A 23515-nucleotide genomic window follows, 5' to 3' on the forward strand; every position below is an offset into this window, starting at 1 on the left:
ATATATAAAATAGCAAACTAAGACACTGGCAAATTACACCAATAATCTAAACCACTGACATTTTGTCACCCAGTACATTAGTTGACTCACCGATGGTGTTGCCTTGGTAGCACTCTGTCTTTCTGATTGCCTTGACGATATGCTCCACTTAAAGGGCTTGGGGGCTGTACTTCTTACCTTGTACATTTTGGTTCCTCATATTCCCAGAAGGAAACAGAGAAGAGCTTTTTTTTACAGAAGATGGGTATTGTTACAGGATCAGGTTTATTTGTGACAATGTTACAGGGAAGTGAATTAAACTATACTGGGTCTGAGATGGTCACGACATGGGGAACTACAGTAATATGCAAACAAAAGAAACTATTGTGGGACAGAAGAAGCACACATACTGTAAATTCCAAGGACTTGTTGTAAACCAGCGATGAGTTATCTCAAGAATTCATTCAGTAGGAAATATTGTTAAATGGCGCCAGTGAACAAGATAACGTTGTGATGATAAGTTGAGATGAAATGATTTTAAGTTTGCAATACCATGCCAAAAGGAGATGGGCATGAAGAAAACATAAGGAAAACAGATTTCTATCTCAACTGTTAATAATTGACTTTTGGTTTTAGCTTTATCTTGGCACTCCATGATAGTTACGATGCCACTCATCTGATGGCCATGAAATGACAGAACAAACATGAGACTCTTCCTATAGTAAGGGATTTATATGCATGAATGAGGAAGAGAGTGTGTGCAACCAGTGACCATAATTCGTTGTTAACAAACAAATATTTGCAATGGTAAGTGGTTAGTGAATAATAGATGCACTGAAAAATAAGTTTTTGTCTGCTAAACAAATGGCGATGATGTGACATTGTGATGTACTGTATGTGAAAAATCTGAAAAATCTCAATAATACATCAGCCAAAATGCCATCCCACCCTACTGTCAAATGTGCAGTTTCAACAGAGAAGTAAAGAATTTTAGCTATTTTTTGGTATGTTTAGGTTGATGACTCATGCTGTTGTCCTTTATATATATTTATATTTATATACAAAATACTGTAAAATAATGCACAGAACAGCAGTATTGCTCATTATTATATGTGCTCAATACAATCACTATATTATCATAAAAGCTTTATAGATGCTTTTTGATCCAGAATCAGAATCAGAATCAGATTTAGTCGGTCAAGTGAATTAAGGGATTTGTTGTTGGCTAGTGGTGTACACAGTATGCAAACTACAATAAATAGGAGTTGGAAACGAATGTGACCAGGGTGGGATGAGTCCTCAGCACCAAGTGGCTTATTCTAGGTCTGAAAGATTAATCAAAATCAAATTGAAATTGCATTGACTCTGACCCAATGGTTAATTATGTAGCATATGTTTTTTAAAGTCATGTCATCCTCATGTCGAGAGTAATGGGTCGCCAGGTGAACGCAGAGAAGTATAGACTGTAAATATGATGCAATTTCATGATTTATTTTTATTTTCATACTTGATCGCACAGACAAGTGCATATTCTCGTTGGAAAGCCCCACTTCTGCTCTGTCACACAATAAAGGTTTCGTCTCGCTGCGATGAACAGTTACGGAGAGAGAGAGAAAAAAGGGTGTCTTTTTGACGCACTTTGCGTCAATCGGGTTCTAAGGGTTAACAGACAGTCATGCTCACTAATCAGATGTGGCCTATCTTAAAGCTATTTGGAAGTAATTTCTATATTTTTGGTTTTACCCTTGGATTAAAAGATATAGTAGCTCATATTTCAATGTTATCTTAATGGTAATGCCTAAACACATTTTTTAAATGTAATAGTGAATCTTGAACTGAAGCTTGCCTTATAGTGCATATGAAATCTTGATTGCAATCTCAATATCTGTTGGAAAATGAATCACAATTAGATCATTTCCCCAAATTGTTTACCATAGTTTGCTTTATGATTTGCTCAGTTGTAGTGCTAAAACTTTAAATACAATTCATAACACAACTGTGGAACCTGGTCAAACCTGTTATACAAAATCTTTCAATCACTCTACATCTCTCCAGATCTCCATCTGACCAAGTTATCTTCATTTCCTCTAAATAAAAACAGAAGACCAAGAAACACAGTACTGTGAAACTTGTTATCTGGAACGCATAATCTTTCACTGTAAATGACGTGAGGAAACAGATGTATTTTCTTACAAACACTGTTTTTGCATTTCACAATGCAGTGATCATTGCAGTTATCTCCTAAGTAATTTGATAATGATGCCATTGCAATTATATCAAGAACATAAGTGTATAGAGACACTCTGCATGAAATCTCAGTTCATGTTTACTTTTTCTTTTACAGTTTTTTTTATGATTGTTTACACACTAAAATAAAAATTTCCACACAATTTGCAAAATTCTACTCCCAGGAGCAAAAAACCTCCACAGATTAGCACACACAATGTCTGCTTCACCCTTTTTGCAAAACATTACACACAGTGATTTGTAAAACTCTACACACATTTTCACACCTTAGACACAGATAAGGATTGTGAGGTTACTTCCTTGTCATTACAAAGCCCCGGATTGCCAATGTCCACACTAATGAACGAATTGGATAATCACATCCACCAGTTGTGGAAGCACACATGTGCTAATTTGAAAACGCAGCACTCAGGTGTGCTACAGTATAAAAGGCAGCAGTTGAGTTCACCTGTCTTCAACAAAAATGGAAGGAGCTAGAAGAAGTGTGAATGAGAGGGGGAGCTCAAAGAGGAGATGAAGGAGGTAGAGGAAGAGGAGAAGAAGGTAGAGGAAGAGGAGAAGAAGGAGATAGAGGAAGAGGCAGACAGAGAGATGATGAATACTGTAGTTACACTATTCTTGTTGCTTAGTTTTTCTTCAGAGTCAAAGTGTATGTAGCCTACTTCAGGCAGTAATTTTTATTTGTCTACAGATTTGATTTGTTTCATTGAATTCATTGATGGTTTATTACTGTAACTGATTATGATAAGAAATACTGTAAGTATTGAAATAAATACTTGAAATATTCAGTCTGCAGCATCAGGGTTGTGCCGTACTTGGTAGGTTTATAGTAGGCCTATTTGTATACATTCTCCCTACAGTATATCTCAAACTAATCATGAAGAATGTTGTGGGTTTGTCACTATTGCCATCTAAATGATCCCTTACATAACAATGTCTGGCCAAAAATCTAGCACATGCTATTTCCTAAAATTAGTTTTTTTACAAACGTGTTTTTTATTTATGACAGCAGTGTGGAACTGGCAGCAATAGTGTCTGATCATTGAGGATAGCATTTTCACAAAAATGTGTGTATGTTTTGACTGAAGTGTGTAATTTTGCAAACAATCTAGGAATTATGCAAATTGAGTGTGGTGTTTGGATAATTGTGATTATATTTTGAAAAAAAGAACCCGGTTTTCAAAATTGTGTGTAAACAATTGAAAAAAAAAACTGTAACAGAATGTATCAAGTAGTGGCCTCTAGATGGAGCACAATTCTCACTAAAATAAACAGCTCATCAAAATTTGGATATAATTTGCTATTGTCTTTATGTCATCAGCTATGTATCGAAACATAGGTCTGATATTTTACAATGTGTTTGAGATACCTTGAAATCATTATTATTACATTTGGAAAGGTATGATTGTCTTACTTGAATATTTTGTATGACTGACTTTTGAATAGGCTATTTCACAGATAAATATCCCTGTTTATATCCATAAATAATAATTCCAATGGCTAATAATATTTTCAACTATACTAAAAGCAAACTTACCTAGACTATGGTGCTGTATACACTCACTAAATGAGTGTGTGTGTAAATACTGTATGTTGGAGAGCTAGAGAAGGAGAGAATGTTGTGTATTGAGAGAGTGTGGATGTAGTTGTCTGTGTGTCAGAAAGAAAGTGAGAGAGAAACTGTTTCTCTCTCTCTGTGTGTGTGTGTGTGTGTGTGTGTGTGTGTGTGTGTGTGTGTGGTGTGTGTGTGTGTGTGTGTGCGTGCGTGCGTGCGTGCGTTTATGTGTTCATGTGCGTGCACTTGTCTTTACCTCGGGCCTGGCAGGGGCTGTAGGTGGTGCGTGGGTGTTCTCGCCACTGGCTCCTCTCTGCTCTAGCCCTCACAGCGGCCTCCATGGCACCTCTCCTCCCCCACAGACGTCAGCTGCAGGCAGGCAGGCCGCACACACACACACACACACACACAAAACCACCCAGCCACTCAACACCTCAGCACAGCACGCCATCTCTCCATCTGCATCAACAACAAAGGTTTTCTTACCCATGAATAAGAATAAGTGATGAGATCTGTCTATCTATCCATCTATCTATCCATCTATCTATCTATCTATCTATCTATCTATCTATCTATCTATCTATCTATCTATCTATCTATCTATCAGTTTGATTAAAGGCATAAAATGGCCAGAAACAAGAAAAACATTTCTGAATCTGTTATTGAAAGCTACTCCATGTGAGAAACAGCCAAGAAACTGAAGATACAATGCTGCATGCTACTCCTTTCACAGAAGAACGCAAACTGACTCTAACCAAAGAATAGAAAGAAACACCAGTTTCAACATCAACAGAAGAGGTGACTTCAGGATGTGATGCTGGTGACAGATTTGTAAAGAAAAATACATGTCTCATGGCTGCATGGCCAAAAAAGAGAAAATATGGACAAAAGAATGCACAGTTGAAGAATACTTGAAAGAAGTGTTAACCCTTAAAGGTGTAGGTTTTTGAACGTTCTAAGTTCCGCAACAATTGAAGGTTCAAAAATTCTATGTTGAATTCAATGAACCCAGATATTCTTTAGAATGTTAATTTCCCAACATTCCCGTCACACCGGTGTGATGGTACTCCTTTAAGGACAGACAAACCTAAGGTGTCCAGATCACAAAGAAGAACACTGGTGGAGATGCAGACCAGACACTGGAGGAGAGTATGATTCCATCTGTGGAGCATGGTGGAGAGAGTGTGCTGGTCTGGGCAGGCTTTGATGGTGGTGAAGTGGGACATTGTAGCCTCGTTGACACCAGACCCTTCTCAATTGAGAGTGGGTCTGGGAATGGTTCACTGACTTATGACTTCCAGCGGGGACGTAACTAGTAGTGAAATTAAACTTACATTGGTGGATTATCAAATCATTTAAGAAGTGTAGCAATCTTGTAAACGAAAGATTAAAATGCAGTTGTTTGCCTTGGTTGTTACCTACTGTACCACTCTTGGAAATGGGCTTCAATGGCCTCTTGGCCAGACAGACCTGCAGAGTAAATCCCAAATTTGCCGAAGGTTCGTATGAGAATTCCCAGGCTATAGGGACATTGTGATAAAAGGAATAGACACCATACCACGTGGACAGTACTTGACTGGGTCCAGTTTTCTCCTAAAGGAAGACAGTGACCCATGGCTCTAAACTATGAAAGACCCATGTAGGGCAGAAACAGTTGCATTCTGTCTATAGAGTGGAATTGAAATTTCTAAGTGATCACAAACTTTTCAACAGCAGTGTATCTATCATACCCATCTCTCTGAATCTATCCATCTGTCTGTCTGGAGGTGGATATACACACACGCATACACACACAAACACACACCTACACACATATCTATGCATGAGCACTTACCCACCCACAGACAGACATTTACTGGATGATTCATAGCCACACAGCTGAGTACCTCAGGCACAAAGCACATCTTTCCACATGTTAATGTATCAGTTTTTTTTTTACAGAGAGCTCCAGGAGCAAAGACGTTACTCTTTAAATACTTTGCAGGGAGGGCCTTAAAATTCGGCCCCGTTTAGTTTCCTTTCAGAGTATCCATCCCTGAAATACCCCACATTATTGGCCTGTGATACTGACACAGTAATAAATTGCCATAGCAACCACAATCATAAGTGGGGCACACTGCAGGGAATCGGAGGACCAGGATAAAAATGTTCTGTGAAGGCCTCAGGAGCTTTAATGTCACATATATGAGTCTCCTATAATGCAGTGAAAGACACTGTCTCCCTGCCAATGGCCCATGGTGTTATACCAAGAATTGACCCAGGTGACATTTGACAGGTTTATCCTGCAAAATGATACATGGTAGTTTACAGTGATGTTAAACCACCTGTTACATGATATATTTGTTAATCTAATTCTCTCTGTCCATCATCCGCTCTTTATTTCAATCTCTCCTTCATTTCCTGGGTGTGGACTATACCACCATCAGCACTGCAGTGAGTGATCATGAAGCAGCACCATCAATATTCAGTCTGGGTAGTTCCCAACCAGACTTACACGCTGCCAATAAATGAGTGAGTGAGTGAGGTGAGTGAGAGAGGGGGAGAGAGAGAGAGAGAGAGAGAGAAAGAGAGAGAGAGAAGAGAGAGAGAGAAGAGAGAGACTCTGCCTTACACATGCCGTCAAATCTAAGCATACAGTAGTTTTTCATTGCAGTCATCAGACAGTGGATTATGCAGCCCACAGACAGACTGCATGTTGCGAGTTCTTGTAGCTGAAACCACCGCTATTTGTTTTAATTTTGTTCCAATTTCATGTATAATTCCCTAAGAATGAAGAAGAGGCTGTCAGCAGCGGTAATGCCACATGCACTGTAACTATGACGTCAGGCCGTTAGTGCAGAGGAAGAAAGGGAGAGAAGACCAGACGCAGGCATTACACATCCAGAATGTAATTAGACCAGTTCCCTGTGATCCCACGATTTGTTGAATATTTCAAAAGAGGCTCACATCCCCTGGGCCAGCTAAGGACTGCTAAGCGGAGTGAGCCCTGGGAAGCAGGAAGCCAGACAGAAGAGAATCCTTTCCCAGAGCAGCCTATAGGCTTCCCTGCTGTGGATTTGTGTGTTGCATGTAATTCGCAGGAACTAACCCTCCAAAGATGCTTTATGATGCGCATGGTCAACTGTGGTATAACAAGGTCAACAATGGTCAACAATGGTCAACAATACATAAACAGGGCAATATATCATATTATATACGCATACAAATTATATATTTTAAAACTAGAAGTCCAGCACATTTTTTCCACAAAAATAAATCACGCTGAAAGGCCTATATGATTCTAACTGTCTCACTAAATTGCATTATCCACACTCAATTCTCACTGGTATCTGCTAGACAACAAGTACCAAAACATGATTAGTTCATAGATTTCACATGTAAAATTAATTTTATACAACCCCACCCCCATCTTGCCTGTTCATAATTCTGAGAAATTCTTGAATTGTGTGCATGTGTGCGTTCACACGTTTATGTTTACGTGTGTGGGTGTGTGTGTGTGTGTGTGTGTGTGTGTGTGTGTGTGTGTGTGTGTGTGTGTGTGCTTGTGTGTTTGTCTGCGTATGTGTGTTTGTCAAACAAACCACCATGTTTGTGCATGTGCATGCATGCGTACATATGTCTACTGTGTGAGTATGTGTCATACGTATGATTACTGTGAATGTATGTGTGTGCGTGTGTATCTGTTTATGCACATGTGTGCACATGGAATGGGTGGAGGCAAACATACAGAAAAAATTGGTCATCCTAGGCCCTACAGTTGTCAAGATATTCACAGAAAACTGGGGGCTACAGATCAAAACAAAAAATGATGGTTCCATGCTATCCATGTGGGGTTACATGCCCACCAAGTTTCGTGTACCCCGGTCTTTCAGTGTCCCGGGAAGAGAAAAAAAAAAAAAAAAAAAAATCTTCTAAACCTATATGACCACCGCTTCGCTGCGTGGCGGTCATAATAATAAACAGAAATAGTTTTCTGATTTTCAGAAACTTGAAAATAAAGATTTTTTCCAGTAATTATATTTATGTTCATGTTCATGGTTCTTAGCAGATGCTTTTTCCCAAAGTGACTTTACATTAAAGTTAACAATACAGTCTCTCGATTCATTAATCACTAAATTCTACTGGAAAGATAAGACCCCAAGGATCAAACTCGCCACTCTCCAAAAACCAAAAGCAATGGGAGGACTAGAGGCCCCACACTTCCAGCACTATGCCCTGGCCAACCAGCTCCACTTCATCCACAAATGGCTACACCCCACCCCCTCAGACAACACCTGGTTAGACCTAGAACAAACAATCTGTAAAGAAATTAAAATCTCAGATCTCCCTTTCTGCAGTCAGTCGGTCAAAAAACATCCATCCTTCAAAGCCCCAACAATTTCAGCTACTCTGACAGCCTGGTGGAGATTCTACCACATCACTGATTCACCTATAGCACCATCAATTCAAGCACCCGATTTGGAATAACCCAGATTTCACCGTCAATAAAAAACACTTAACTTTCACACATGGATGGGAAAGGGCATCACTCACCTTCAACACATTCTTCAAGACAATAATCTGGCCTCATTTTCCTGTTTGGTCCAGAAGCACGGCATCGAGTAAACACTTCTTACAATACCTGCAAATTAAATCATCTATCCTAGGAAAAATTAACATCCAGACAGCTAACCTTGACATTCCCCCACCAATCTCAGAGCTGCTTAATATTCCCTCTCCCAAAAAAAATACTCTCCCAAATTTACAAAATTATATCTTGTTCAGAAAAAACAATTGGCCTGCCATATCACAAATGGGAATCAGACTTATCAATTACTCCGGTGCCGACTTCTGGACCAAAATGTGCAAAAAACATCTACCTCATGACAAAGAATAGTAATCTACAACTAATACAATACAAGGTTCTTCACAGATTCCACTACACTGCACATAAATTGGCAAAATGGGGTTTGGCTCGGATCTTTGCACTCACTGCACACAAAATAACCCAGATACATACATTCATGCGGTTTGGCATTGCACTCCAATCAACCACTTCTGGGTGAGTGTCACAAAATCTCTCTTCCATCTTTGGCTGTCACATCCCAGCATCCCCTTCCTTATGCATACTTGGTGATACATCCACAGTCAATTTAAGCAACTCCCGCAATAAAACACTACTGGTAGCTTGACTATCGCCAAGAAAAACAATCCTCATGAACTGGAAATCTAGGAAAAAGCTCACATCACTCATTGGAAAAACTTGTTAACAGACTATATATCATTAGAAAACCTATCAACTACAAACTTAATCAATACTCAGGATACAACCTCTCCTTGGTACCCCTTTATCACCTACTTACAGTCCTGACCCTCTTTGCCTGAGTTCCATCTCCACACGATCATAACACACTTCATCAACAGATACACATATCATCGAACACTAGGCAGGGGAGGGTAGCTGGAACTATTATTGTTATTATTATTATTATTAGTAGTAATATAAATAGCATCCCCTTCTTTCCCTCCCCTTTATTTACATTCTCTGATAACTTTACTAATTTTTCTCTTTCTCTCTGCCTCTCCCATCGTTATTCTGCCGGGCCCCATTGGATGGCTTGGGAGACTTCGGTCCCCATGGTCGCTGTGTGGTTTTGGCATTGGTTGGGTCCTGTGGGTTACCTATTGGCCCTGGGCCCCGGTGTGCACCCTCCTCATACAGCTCATGCACACGCCTTGTCCTGAAGCACACAGTACGCTTTACTCTCTTTTAATCGCACTACATGTTAGGTGACATACATAAACAAAAACTACAAAACAGGCTAGGGTAAGAGTGGAGTGCAGGTAGATGCCTCATCAGGTGTCTATCTGCATGCCTCACTTATTTTAATGCACACATTGTTGAGGCATACATCTTACACAGGGTAAGTGTGGTGTGCATGGGGAAATCCTGACAGATATTCACCATGCATGCCCACTTCTTTAATGCTACATTCTAGATAGACCCCTCAACCTAGCCATTCACATACTGTACATATTTAGGTCAAGAGTGGCGTGTTGGGTGAAGGTCTGGGGGCCAGGTGTGGTTGGTGGTGGTAGGGGGATGTGTGCATATGCTGGGGGCCTGAGGCGGTGGGTGGCACGCAGGTCCTCCCCTCTGTCAGCTCGTCGCAGTATAACTGCAGGGGCTGGGTGGAACTGTGGCCATTAATGGTGCCCAGGTTGGCAATCAGTCAGGCAATCAACCAGGCAATCAGTTATTCCTATTATTATACTTATCATTAATAGAATAATTACAACTCCTCTCCTGAAACCCTCCCTCTCTATGTTCCAGCTTCTCTCCTCCTGGCCCAACAGCAAACCAGCCTTATACATATGCACACACACACACACACACACACACACATACATCCTCACATACTCACTACCCCTCACCCCCATCCCCACCCCCATCCCAACACCACCTCATTCACACTCTTAGAGCTACCATCCCAGCCCCCCATCCCCCTTCTTTTCATTCCGGTCATCAATTTCATCCCTGATAATCATATCTGTAATCATCCTGGGACGCAAATCATCCTTAGCCTTTCTGTTATTAATGTTATGTTGTGTTATGTTTGTGGAAGCCAAGTCAATGTGATGTCTTGTTAAGTTACAGTATGTGTTTATGTAATGTACGTCTGTTTGTCGTATGTAGTATTCATGTGCATGTCGTAGTGTTGCATTTTCTGTAATGTCAATGATGTTTGCAAAAAAAAAAAAAAAAAAAAAAGTTAACAATACAGTTTTTAATACAACTGTTTACTTACACACATTTTCAAAACTCATTTTCTGTGCTTATTTTTCAAAACTCTACACTAAAATAATACTAAAAATAAACTACTAATAAGAAATGTCAATATTAGTTATTATTAAACAGATAATTGTACGAAGAGCAGTATCGCAACGTCACATATTACCAGCCATCCCGTATTTCCAACCTCTTACGTGTAGGCTAGTGTCACTTAATATTAATTTCTATACAAACCAAGACGGTGGATTCCTTAAGAAACGCAAGCACCCACACCATAATGTATCTAAATTAGCAATGTACCAAAAATTTAATTTTACCGTGACTCCAAGAGCTCAGCATTGTAAGGCTGCCTGTACAAATCCGCTTGGAGCTCCAGTGGAATTTTGATTTGCGACGAGAATTCTTGGGCTGACCGTTGATGTGCCGTGAGAAAGGTTGGGAATAGGCCCAGCACTAACTCCGAGTGTGGTAAATAAAATCAGATATTTCAGGCAAAGCCCCGGTAAGAAGAAAACAAGATTTTGCTCAAATCTACACACCTATGGCTACTGAAAAATGTAAGGTTCATTTATCAAATGTTATTTTGAAGTATTAAAAAACATTTTTGTTTTAACATTTTCGAATGAAATGGTTGGTAATTAGCACGTTTAAAATAAATCATTCCGCCAATGAGGGATCACAGAATCACAGACTCTTCTTGACTGTGACATCTTAGTGTTGATGGAAAGCTGACATAACAGACACTCATCAGAGGACCGCAAAGGGTGAGAGGGAATGTAGAGCTGGATCATGAAACTACTCAAACTGCTTATACACTCATTATTTGCACACAAACATGTCTTTCAAACACCATAACCCTACACCAAATCTGCAAAAGCATACAGTACTAATTCTCAGAGTTTGACTCAGTTTTCAATTTCCTAAAACACATTTTGCAAAACACCACACACAATTTTCTACCTAAAATCTAACAGGAAGTAACTTGATTTAATTCCTAAAACAACGCCTATCAAAATGCCATACTTATTCACCACTTCATACTCAGTTTTCAATGTAGACACTCATTAATTTACTGAACACCATCCAACCATTGCCTTAGTATATTGTAGGCCTAGAACAGAGTTTCTAGAGGATTTCTGGTTGAAATGTTCAGGACCAATGCATATACTTTGAAATGAAAATTAATTGGGCTTTAACGTAATGTTCTACAAAAGTCGACTCAATGTTGTTTTCTGTTCCTCCAGAAATGCCTTAGAATGCACGTTGGTTTCTGCAGTTGAAAGGGTCTATAGGCCTATGAATATGCATACCCAGCTTTGAATGTTTGAACATTTTGAATGTTATGTGCCATTTTGCTGGAGATTTGAGGCATTTTGTGTGAGCAATTCTGGGTTTAGAGTTTTGAAAAATAGACAGAGTTTTGAAAATGTGTGTAAAAAACTAGCAAGGTGCAGATCTAGTGTCCTACCAGCCAGAGTAAAGGATTTTAATTTAATTTCCGGCTGCTAGGAAGCCAATGAAGAGTAATTAACATAGGAGCTATGCGTGTCTTCACATCTGATCACATGTGTGTACTGTAATGTTTATTTCAGTTTTGGATACACACATGTATTTTTGGAGTTTTCAGAATTGAATGAAAGGCATCACACTATAGCATAGGTTTTACATGAACAATGATGCACCAGCCTTCCTCACTAATATATCAATACAGCTATATGCTCTGTAATATCAACTTTCAAACAAGGTTGTACATTTCAGGGGTAATCTGGATTGACATTCACCTTACTGAATAGAAGATTAAGCCCTCAGACTTGCAGAATACTCTAGGGGAACCAGGGGGTTAATTGCTCTGCTGACCTGGAAAAGATGACACACACACACACGCACAGACACACACATTTGTGGCATGTCGTTAGCCCAGCTGTTTACAGTAACTGCCTTTGTGTTAACGTTTCAGGTTAAAAGCTGTCAGTCAGAGTAACTGTATAAGTGCATGAGTGCAGACATTGGGATCAATTTTGCCCTTGACATGAATTTTCCATTCAGTCCTATACAAGAAGCCCCTTGAAGGAATGTAACATCAATATATCAAAGGCACTTTACTTTGTGTAGTGTAGCAGTCATACATTCAGAAAGACAGGCAGACAGTAAAATAGACAGCTAAATATTAAACAGAGAGATCGAGAGAAAGAAATAAACCAAACTATAGCTTATAGAAATTATAGCCTAGTTCTGCAAATACTGTGCATAGGTCAAATATTAAGACAACACCCTGATAACACCGCAACTTAATGAGCACCCAATTCACAATGCACCTCATTTACTTCCAGCCAAATACATTATGAATGCATTAAAACACATTATTTCCATGAAGCCCGGGGAACTGCAGGAAGTGTGGGTGGTTGAGCGAGCACAGGCTGACTAAATGATCAGGATTTAGACGCTCACGGCCAGTTCATAGAGGTCAGACCACTTCGGGTGAAAAACAAATATTCTCCAATCAGCGTCAGAAATGTTCCATGAGGGTAGTGGGCCAGTTGCTGGCTTCTGCCCACAAACCAAGGCAGTGGTGTATCTGAGTAATTGCTTATTGTGAAAGGTACTTTAGGGATACTGCGCAGAGACAAATCCCACTGGAGCAATCATGAAATTATTCGAGACAAAAATATTTTTTAGGGGAAAATAAAAGTTAACAGACATCTTGTCTAGACAAAGAAATACTGAGTTACAAAATAAATTAAAAATTATACATTAAGTTGGCAAGAGCTTCTCACTCATGTTGATTTGATGTTTATAATTACTTTCATAGGCAAAAATGTACCAGACAGTCTTCATACCTTAGCTGCTATCAATAAAGCTAGGAAGAATATTCAGCATTATTGACCACCCGCCCACAAAAGAGGGGCAGCTTTGGTAGTAGAACTATAACTCTGCCGACAACATCTTTTTATATTGACCACCTCTGCAGTTAGATCAATACTAGAGACCCATGAGAGTTGGACTGAGAGACCCAGACTGTGGTTCAACATTATGAGTTCTTTATTGCCCTGCACTCTGTCGTCTGCATCCCGCACCTAGTACTGCAATGCTCAATCAAGAGTGTTGTGCAGATACTGAGGCAACTGGCAAGTTTCTCTCACTTAAAATACTGAATGTATTGGCCAATAACCTGTTCATGAAGACATTCTGACACTGTATCACACACACACACACCGATGAGAGGTGTGGAGAGTATAGGCAAGCAGAGATTTTTGAGAGAATTTACACTGCAACACCCACACAAATACACACTATGATTGATAAAAGAGATAAATTATTTATTTGCGATGTTTTAAAAAAATGCCTTTCTGCACACTCTGTTCAGAGATCCTTCTCTACAGGGTCCTTCACTGCAGTGATCTACCACTTGCTAGGGAGCTTAGCATCTTGCTGTTCTAACGCTGAGAATGTCACAGGCCACAGTGGTTCGCAGGGGACAGTTTGAGAGGTGGGATGGGATACAGAGGAAATTGGTATCGCAAACACAGCTTTGCAGAGGTCTTATAAAGGGATATGACAGGGTCTGGCAGCACAAGGCAGGTGGTCTGTATATTAATGCATATTAATGGATGCACAATGCCATATATGCTCTGTCTGCTGCCATGTGTATCTTATCCAGGGTTATTTTGTGAATTGTGGTGCTTATTGACCTTAAATGGAGTTAGGCGGTCAAGAAAAAAAAAAACACAAATACAGTCAGGCACATTCCCGTTACTCTGACAGTAGTCTTTGTGATGTGGGTTTTAACATTTGAGGTCAACGTATTTTGTGCTTCAGCAGAAATTAAGAGAAATATTGCAGGGATCTTGGGGTGATAAAAGTGCAAAAGTGTGCTCTCTCATGGTGGATCATGGCGATAATGATCTTGCGCAGGATAGGGAGGATAAGGGTTCTTTTTCATTCAGGATTTTGTTTGTGTGACTGGGCTGGTCACCACTAGATGGCTTGCTGGGGCAAGGTGAGGATCGAGAAGCCCAATCAGCCTTGTTCCTGCATTTCAGGAAGTAACATCAATTCATGTTGGTATTGTGTTACATTGCATCAGTTACATCAGTTGGTAAAAATACACTTGTCTTAGAGCTGAGTCCCAAACTGGGTGGGGTTCAGTTGTCATACATCACATAAACTTGAATGGCCTCATATTCAGGACTGCAGGATACAAGGGCCAAACGTGTCCTTTTAAAGTATAGCCTACTTCAGCATGGTCAAAGCTCTGTCTCTGGTACAAAATACCAAATGAGAAGTTGTCCTCATATATTTGAGAGACCACACAGCTGCATTTGTGAGTGAAAGCAGAAGATACTTTGCCTTAAAATAGTTTCCAAGTGGAGTTATTTATTTCTTGTCGCAGTGCTGGCTGACCTGTGCTGTTTCTGCTCTCATTGCAAAGCCAGAGTAATGTTGACTAAGTCCCTGCGGAGCTCAAGACAGTGAAGAATGTTTATGTTTGCAGATGGTGGCTGTACTTGGTGTGGAAAAGGAGGGGGAAGAGTTTACAATACAGAGAAGCCAGGATGCGTATACGCTGAGGTCATATCAACCACATGGACATTTGGAGGATTGGAGAGTGTAATTTAAAATAAAAAAAAAAAAAAATAAAAAAAAAAGGTTTGTCATCTGGGCGCTGTGCCTTGTGGAAAATGGTTTTGTCATGAGTTTTACTGACCTCTTTCTCTTTAAGAATAATTAGGTGAGGCACCAGCAAAGTTCTGTAGACCATGTCAGCGAGTTACTTGGTTCTGTGAGGGATCTATTGTGAGGCTTTTCAAGGTAATAAGCCCTCATGTTAAACTGAGGCACATGGACCTTATTCCAGATAGTCCACTGAAGAGAAGATTCACCACAGTTTACAATGGGGTGACTGTTTCCATGTGAAAGCAGTGCAGCATTTGACCGTGCCTCTGTACATTTAAAGGTCTTGTGACTTGCATGACATTAAAATGTGTCCAGGCATGGATTTGAAAATTCATCTTAAAAGCCATATAGTGTGCTACACATTCTAAACTTTTCTTGAATGGTACTGTATAATCACAGCTACAACACAAACATGTTATAATCTGTTTTCTATATAGCTGAAATGAAATCATTTTATTTTACAGTTTTTTTATCAGACACATTTTTACAACTCTGTGTCTATTTTTCAAAACTCTAAACTGTCAAACACATCTGTAAAGCAAACATTTGCCTAACGCTTTTGTCATAGGACATTTTGGATACATCACACTGTTGCTCAAAACCTAAAGCTCTTCTGTCTTGCATGGGCTTCTATTTCCAAGGGTGAAAGTCATCTGCAGAGAGAAGTTGAAATTCACAGTAAACATGTAAGCAATATTGAAACCAAAAAGTAGTGATTTCCCCCAAATAATTTGCTGTTGTGAATACAGTATTTTACAAAATAAAAATGACTAGATGTACATGGAGTTTTGAAAAAGCTGATTTTGCCAAAGACAGAAATTACTGTATTTCCAAAGAAAGAAATTACTGACTAAATTACTTGGCTTTTCACAGAGAAAACGTATTACTGTGCATGTGTTTGGGAACAAACATTGTTCCATAAGGCATTTCCAGAAAACAAAATTAAGCTGCGGTAATGGTAACTTGGGGACAAAAGACAAGATTTACGTAAAATCGACTTTTTTGTAGAACATTACGCTAAAGTCCAATTCATTTTCATTTCAAAGTATCTGCATTGGTTCTGAACATTTCAACCGGAAATCCTCTAGGAACAGATTGAAAGGGTTTATACTTATATTTAGATATCTATTTAGGCATATACTTTGTTTATTAAGCGTTTCTTATGCGTTATGGTTTGTATATTATAGTATAGTATTTTCATTAGGCTATTGATTGAATTGACATTGTTGTTTATTATTGCTGTTCTCCTTGGTGTAGTCTTACCAACTTTTTAAATTGTTTTGGCCTACTGTTAAATGTAATTATTGTATTGTTGTTACTCATATGTTGCTTTGGACAAAAGCGTCTGCTAAATACCTTAACCATAGGCCTACCAAAGGCAATGATCGGATGGTGTTCAGTAGGTCTAAAGTAATGGCTGTTTGTACATTGAGGACTGAGTGTGAATAAGTGGCGAATAAGTGTGCCATTTTGATAGCTTGTGTTTGAAAAATGAAATCAAGTTACTCCCTGTAATTTTTGAGTGTTAGGTCGAAAATTGTGCAAAGTTGAAAAAAAGTGTAATAAGTTTTACCTTGTAGGCTATTTTATCTTGCATCTATGAATGTAAATAGTTCTAAGTTTAAAATACATGTAGAACTATCCAAACTGCCATCAATCTCATTTTAGCTGTGTACAAGATATTGCATCACATAAACAAAAAGGCAACAAGCCAAACAACATCATACGCATGACATCATCTGTAAGACCATATGCAGCTTATTTAATTATCACAATAATAATGATAATAATAATAATAATAATAATAATAATAATAATAATAATAATAATAATGTCTCGAGCTCCAGTCCTGTCTTGAAAGGAATCTTATAGACATCCTCTTGCTATCTATTTATCATATCAGTAGAGGTAAACATCCTCTTGTGAACAAGCTGAATCTATGTAAAGTTAACATGTTTAGTTATTCATATGCATTCAAATGCAATGTTGGATGCATAAGATTGTGAATACACTCCGGATGAGGTAATAAAATGTAAGTGAATTGTTCACTTACAACAATATATTATAAAAACAGCTATTTTATAAAAACGTATACAAGCACTTGACATTTTGTTTAGGCCTACGTTACACAAATGAAATGGCAAAAAACATTTAACACCAAACATAAGAAGGCTATGGTTTGGAGAGAGGTATTTTGTGTTTTCTTAGTACATATTGTAATTACAAATATGTCAATGAAACTATCATTATTTAAGACTAACGTTAAGATTGATTAGACTAAATGTTTAGCCTGCTAGTAGGCTAAATATGTTACGAAAGTTACCTTAACTTATAACGTTAGCTCTGCAAAGCAGTTCTTTCTCTTTCAGCGACAACTTTCACTTTCTAAAAACTGGTCGAAGGTTACAACACCTGTTGTGCATCAACGTGTTCATCTAGTAGCCTACTAGAAGACTAATGTTTGAGAACATTAATCTGCCGGTTGAAGGACTTCTTAGCCATTTTTATACTTGTTGATTAAAATCAGGGTAGCCTACATCCATTCTACCCCGGGAGATTCATGGTTGTTTCCAAGGCAACAAGCAGACCCTTGCCCTTCCCGGGATACTGACATTCATTAGGAGCATTCCAAGTTGGACTGTAATAGGGTGGTACTGTCTTTTGATATTTTTCTTTAAACTACAAATTTCTTCTGTGCACAGCAAATATTGGCATTCTTTTGTATAACTACTATATTAATTGTTTATACCACATAGATTATTCATATATCACTATTATTACATCGGTAATTATTCATTTACAAAATACATACCCCTTAACTACATTTCTCCTCCCAGCTGTCAGAGAGCTTGTTGCTCGAGCCGCCTTACAGCAAAGTAACAGTAGCTGGAGGTAAATCTTTGCACCTCTCTGGAAAAATAGTTTCCTTAACTCCACATGCATTTTGGGGTTCAAGTCACTACAGCCTTAATTCATCCCACTTTGCTCGTCACTTGAGGACTTGTTAAACGAGACCGTCGACCAAACTCACTCCAAGGTAGCGAGCTAGCTACTGTCTGTTGGTGATACAAACCAGAAGCGCAGGTCATGGTGGTCAGGTAAGCAGGTAACGTTAAGTCAGCTAACTGTTAGCTACCTTTATCATATTTTATGATGGCTCTTCATTAATTATAGCCTGCCTTTGTGGGGAAATTAACTAGAATAGCGAGCTTATTCACATGCGTAAGCACTCGCGTGACCAGGTAATGAACTTGGAGTAAAGATGCCAGACTTCGCTACTGTTAGCAGTTAGATAGCTCATACATTTAGCAGCTAAGTTATGCTGACACATAAATTACGTAGAAGGTATCCTCCTAGCTAGCTAGGTATCTATGGATCAGATGCATGCGTGAAATTCATTCTCCGTGCAGGCTAATGTAAGCAATGAATTACATTTTCGCCTTGCCCTTAACTTCGTTATGATGACATTTTATCAGCTATGCCATAACGGCAAGTTCTCAGTATACATGATGGGGACAAAAACGTGCTCCTTGGTGTCGTATTAGTATGTCGTCATTGCTTGAAAATCACGCTGGCAGACTGTGGACTTCACGGGCTAGAACGGTGTATCCCTGGCAATGTTACCTTTTTATTGTACGTTAACGTTAACATAGCTATGCGGTTGTTCCGCAAGTTAGTGAAAGCGTTCATCTAACATTACTGTGACATCTGTAGCCTAAAAAGAGAACTATTCACTTTAAACAATCACTTACACTTAAACAGTCACTTTATGATTAAATTCGATCACATATATGTTTAGCATATTTGATGCATTAGTTAGAAGATGTCCATGTGGGCATGTCAGTTTGTGAGATCATGCATAAGCTTTAAGAAATATCCAACTAGCTTTGCAACCACTTATTAGACATTTGTTGCATCATTTGCTGTCATCCCCAAGTGTCCGTACCACCGCTCCGTACAAGCAGACTGGGGAAGAGAGATGTCCATGGAGGCATCTAACTTACAGTATTACGATGCACGTCCTTCAGATCACTTAGCAACATAGTACTGTCAGAGGTATCAAGACATCTAACTAAAAAATGCTATAACAAGCCAAACAATACTGGTGACTGTAACAACAAAATGTAACCAGGTAGAAGTATTGCATAACAATGTGGCAGTAATATTCAGACATTAATAAGCGAACGAGTAGGCTTATTATGGAATTGCTGAGAAGAAATTATGAAATAGGATGTATGTTAAGATGCTTTGGTAAGTCTTAATAAATCTTAATGCATGGATGACCCAAATAGAAGTTTAATTCCTTTAGGCCTATCTGATATCCAGACACTCCTAGTTGTTTACAGAGAGTGGGCCATGCATATTATTATAATGCATACATATATTAAATGTTCTTGCACAATATCTCTCTCCCCATTACAGAGCAAAATGAGTTTAATGGATGGGGGGTGGGTTCTACGTGTTCAGGGGTCATATTCTACACAAAGAGATCTCTTGAATCTGATTTGCATCTGAACTTAATTGAGATTAGATTCAGAGACATCCTCTGGTGTGTTGTCCTCAGCAGTATCCTTGGAAATTACGGACTTGACACATTGTATAATGGAACAATGAAACTATACCTTTTGGTTGGCTCATCTTTCTCATTCTTTATTTCACTGAATAACTCTTGTTTGTGTTTTTGTTTTTGTGAGAAACAAAGAAAGTGTTTTGTTCTGGTTTGATTAACATGTTGACCAAACCAGAGCGTAATGGTTACTGGCAGGGCTTCTTTGAAGAAACTGAACACTGCAACTTGATATTTAATTAGTCTACAGCTAGCGCTGAGTAGGCAGAACCTCATGGTCGATTTTGTGATGCTGCTGTTTCACAGCATCTTTCTGTCAATCTTTTAAATTGAACAAATGTGTAAATGATTGCATTACTACAGAATTAACAAGGTATAGATATTCTTTAAAAACATTGCAACATCTTCTAAGATGGCGGTTTCTTTTAATGCTAGATCATTGTAGAATCAAAACGATTGTAGAATCATTTTGTGGACAGCCATGTTTAAAGGTGCATTTTAAAATACACAAATAGCCTATGGTAAAAACAAGGATTTGTGTACATTTGTATTTGATGGTTCTGATTGTGTTGTTAGACAGCAGATCATCAAACAGACAAAGGATGTCATACCGGCTCTCAGGCAGTGGGATTTTTATTTATTTATTTATTTATTTATTTATTTATTTATATCCCTGTGGTAGAGCTCTGTCTCTCAGACCTCAGGGGAACTGCTATGTTGTTTGGCTATATTTTCCCTCTTCTTCTCTCCTTTTATTGGGCCCCTTGCCCGGTTGCAGAACACTGTAGCAGTCTGATGTCAGTGGCAATGATAGACTGAATGTTCACAGTAATTGGGGCCATAACACGTTGTAATAGTTAGATTATTATGTTGTTATTGGGTATGTCTATGTTATGATAACATAGCTAGTCTTTCAGTTGAAATGACATGCTGCTGTAATTATACACTGGATAACATAAACTTCCTCTAGGTGAGCTGCATTGCCTTCTATGGTATGCTTACGTTTGAAATCGGCCCACTGCTATAAATTATGCTCATCCTAAAAGTGTAAGATCACCGCTCGAACTCTATAGTTAATCTACTGCATCGTGTTTTCTTGGGATGAAGCCAGAGCACCTGGCTATGTCCATGTCAAGGTTGACATTTATTTTTTTAATGCTTCTGCAGAACCTTATGGGCTGCAGAACTTATTTAGCCTTTTTCTTTAACATGTGGCCATTGCTATTACAATGCTGTCAATGCTGTTTTTTTCCCTTGTGCTGAAGATGTAAAAATTTCTCTCCTTCTACAGCATTTGCTTTGCATACATTATAGGTGTGTGGATTGATGGTATGTAGTGATGTAAATACTGCCAGACCACAGTTTCACAAGGATTGAAATGAAGACCAGGGCCTAATTTCTCAAAACTTCTTAACATTTTGTCATTCGCAAGTTACAGTATACCTTAAGCTCTACCTTAATGTTTTGACATGTTTCCTGAAACATTCTTATCATTTCTGGAAGCTATATGTCCGTAAGATTTATCTGGACTCAAAATGTCATGTTAGTCGCAATACACATGCACTTACTGCCAAGGAAGACCGTATACGGCATTACATTTTGTGCTTTATTTAGGCCTAGGCCTAAACATTTGAATCCCTTTAAAACGGGAATCTGTGGGTAACATGTTGCCTGCGTTATACTTGGTAACATATTCAATTTTGATTTGCATATTTCTTGTTGATATTTTGAATAACAGTAAATTACACGCCTTTGAGAAAAGTAAACAACTTTAGTAAGGTATACTCGTAATGTCATCGTAATGCGTTGAGACAATGTTATTGGGAGACCTGATCCTGCTTAGTTCTTTATTAGCCATAGCCTGGCTAACACCAGACTGCTTCTCAACGGAGATTGAGATTGGATCTGAGGACCGTTCATCCACTTCTGATTCAAAGGGGCATAACCAGCAGTGAAATGAAATTGGTACATTGAACTCTTACCAAAGTTTTTCGGAAGAATAACAAACATATCTTTCTTGTGAATGAAGGTTTTAAATGCAGTTGTTAACTCAATTTCATATAAAATACAACCGCACTGCTAACTGCACTCCTTTGTCTGTCATCATATAAATGCAAACCATGCTGGATAAGCGCTTATAATTGGTTCCTTGGTTTTTGGTGATTTTAAAAATCAGATTCAATGGGAAGGTCTCCAGACAGAACGACAGAGCAAATTCAGATTGAGATAACAGGTTCGTCTGGGTTCACCTTGGCTAGTTGTGAACACCATTATGGCAGAATTCACCCACACATCATCATGTTTCTCGTCAGATAAGTGACTAATGGATGTCTAATTTGGAGATGAGAAATGTAGCCAAAGTAATCCTTTGCTGGGCCCTCATTTGGTGAAGGGTCAGCCAGGACGTGAGTTTGGGTGTGGATAGCTTGAAGGAAGGAAGTAACGCCTAGATGTTTTGTTCTGGAGGCAACACTGTTTTCTTCCTGTTGGAGACTTCTTTTGCTTTGTGCCACATTGAGAACATGATCTCACAGGCATATGGACTAGATGACTGCATTGTTGTGGAGTGATATGGGCACATACTGTAGAAATCAATCCAACATTTGACGTTTGCTTGTTAAGGTTATTCATTGAATAGCAGTCGTACTGCAGTGATGTTAAATGACCTTTTGAGTGATGTGATGTGACCACACTTTGTCGTACAGTTTTGAGCAAGAAAAACTTTCGCTAATAAAATATTGATATGTCCGTACTGTTGAATTGTCTGGTGAGTGCCCACCTTGTATGATGACGAGCTGATCTTTTTTGACAGAGGTAGGTGGGAAAAAAAAACCCAAATGGTCCGTTCACCCAGTGAAAGGCTTTAAGCTCTGAAGCTGGCCTGAGGGGTTATTAGGGTTAGTTCAGCAGCTGCCTGGTCAGAGCACGTCTTGCCCCATTGATGTTTGACCAGTGTGTGTCGTTTTAATGTTCGGCCGCCGTCGCCTTTGTAAAAGCTCTCGGCGCTGTCACATAATTGCTGTCCACTCACGGGAACGAGGGCCCGAAGCGCCAGAGACAACAGCTGTTCTATTGATTCCAGTGGAAGCATCGTGAACAGGGCTCTGACTCATCACTTCTGCATCACTGCTGCATCCCCATCCCAAACCCCCTCCCCAGCCACCCCCACCTCCCACCTCACGTGATGCTGGAGAGGGTTTACCGGCAGTAAGGTAGGGAGGAAGCCGTCTCCTTGCTGCTGTCTCCCCATTTTCATGGTTACGACTACCGGTATATGTAAAGAGTCCAGAGGGCTGAAAAGAACAGAGGGCAATTGATTAGATTCTAATATCTTCTAAAACTGGCTTTAACTTTTTGCTCAAAATTCTGATAATGTTCCGATATATTCTTAAAACATTTGATTAAACTTTTTGTAATGTTCCCGGTTTAGAGATTTATTTTTCACTTTTTCCTCCTACATTTTCTAGTTCGAACCTTCCTGAATAGTTGAGGAAAAGTAAATAAAGCCAATGCTGCTGAGAGGAGCATGGGGAAATACCTTCAAGATCAGTGAAGTAAAGGCAGGGTTGTCATCACAATCTGTAAGGTCAGTCTGCTTGTCTGCAACTCTGCACCTAACAGTAAAACCACAGAGAGGCAATCTGCATTGCTATTGGCTAGACCACAGGGGAGGGACTTAGCTGGAGGTGGGTGGGCAGGAAGGGGTTGGTCGTAGCAGAGG

General features: G+C 39.2%; 1 protein-coding gene and 1 long non-coding RNA gene across 5 annotated transcripts in view; one reads left to right on the forward strand and one right to left on the reverse strand.

Annotated features, from left to right (window-relative positions):
• Window positions 1-1589: 1589 nt before the first annotated feature.
• LOC125288600 lies at window positions 1590-17791 on the reverse strand. Of its 2 annotated transcripts, XR_007192506.1 has the most exons (5): window positions 17551-17791; window positions 12335-12410; window positions 4038-4240; window positions 1995-2066; window positions 1590-1864 (listed from the first exon to the last, which is right to left on the reverse strand). It is a non-coding gene; the product is annotated as an uncharacterized LOC125288600 (long non-coding RNA). The 2 variants fall into 2 exon arrangements; XR_007192505.1 differs by lacking the exon at window positions 1590-1864 and having other exon boundaries at window positions 1906-2066.
• A 307-nt stretch (window positions 17792-18098) lies between these two features.
• mbnl2 (muscleblind-like splicing regulator 2) overlaps window positions 18099-23515 on the forward strand; it is a 57296-nt gene continuing 51879 nt past the window's right edge. Inside the window, exon 1 of one of the 3 annotated variants that reach the window (XM_048235085.1) lies at window positions 18099-18333. The gene's annotated coding sequence lies outside the window, so the exon portion shown is untranslated. Of the gene's footprint in view, window positions 18334-23357; window positions 23381-23515 lie in introns of those variants that run through there. The other 2 variants (XM_048235082.1, XM_048235086.1) reach the window with 2 other exon arrangements.

Source organism: Alosa alosa, chromosome 23 (assembly GCF_017589495.1).
Source record: "Alosa alosa isolate M-15738 ecotype Scorff River chromosome 23, AALO_Geno_1.1, whole genome shotgun sequence".
Classification (NCBI taxonomy): domain Eukaryota; kingdom Metazoa; phylum Chordata; class Actinopteri; order Clupeiformes; family Clupeidae; genus Alosa; species Alosa alosa.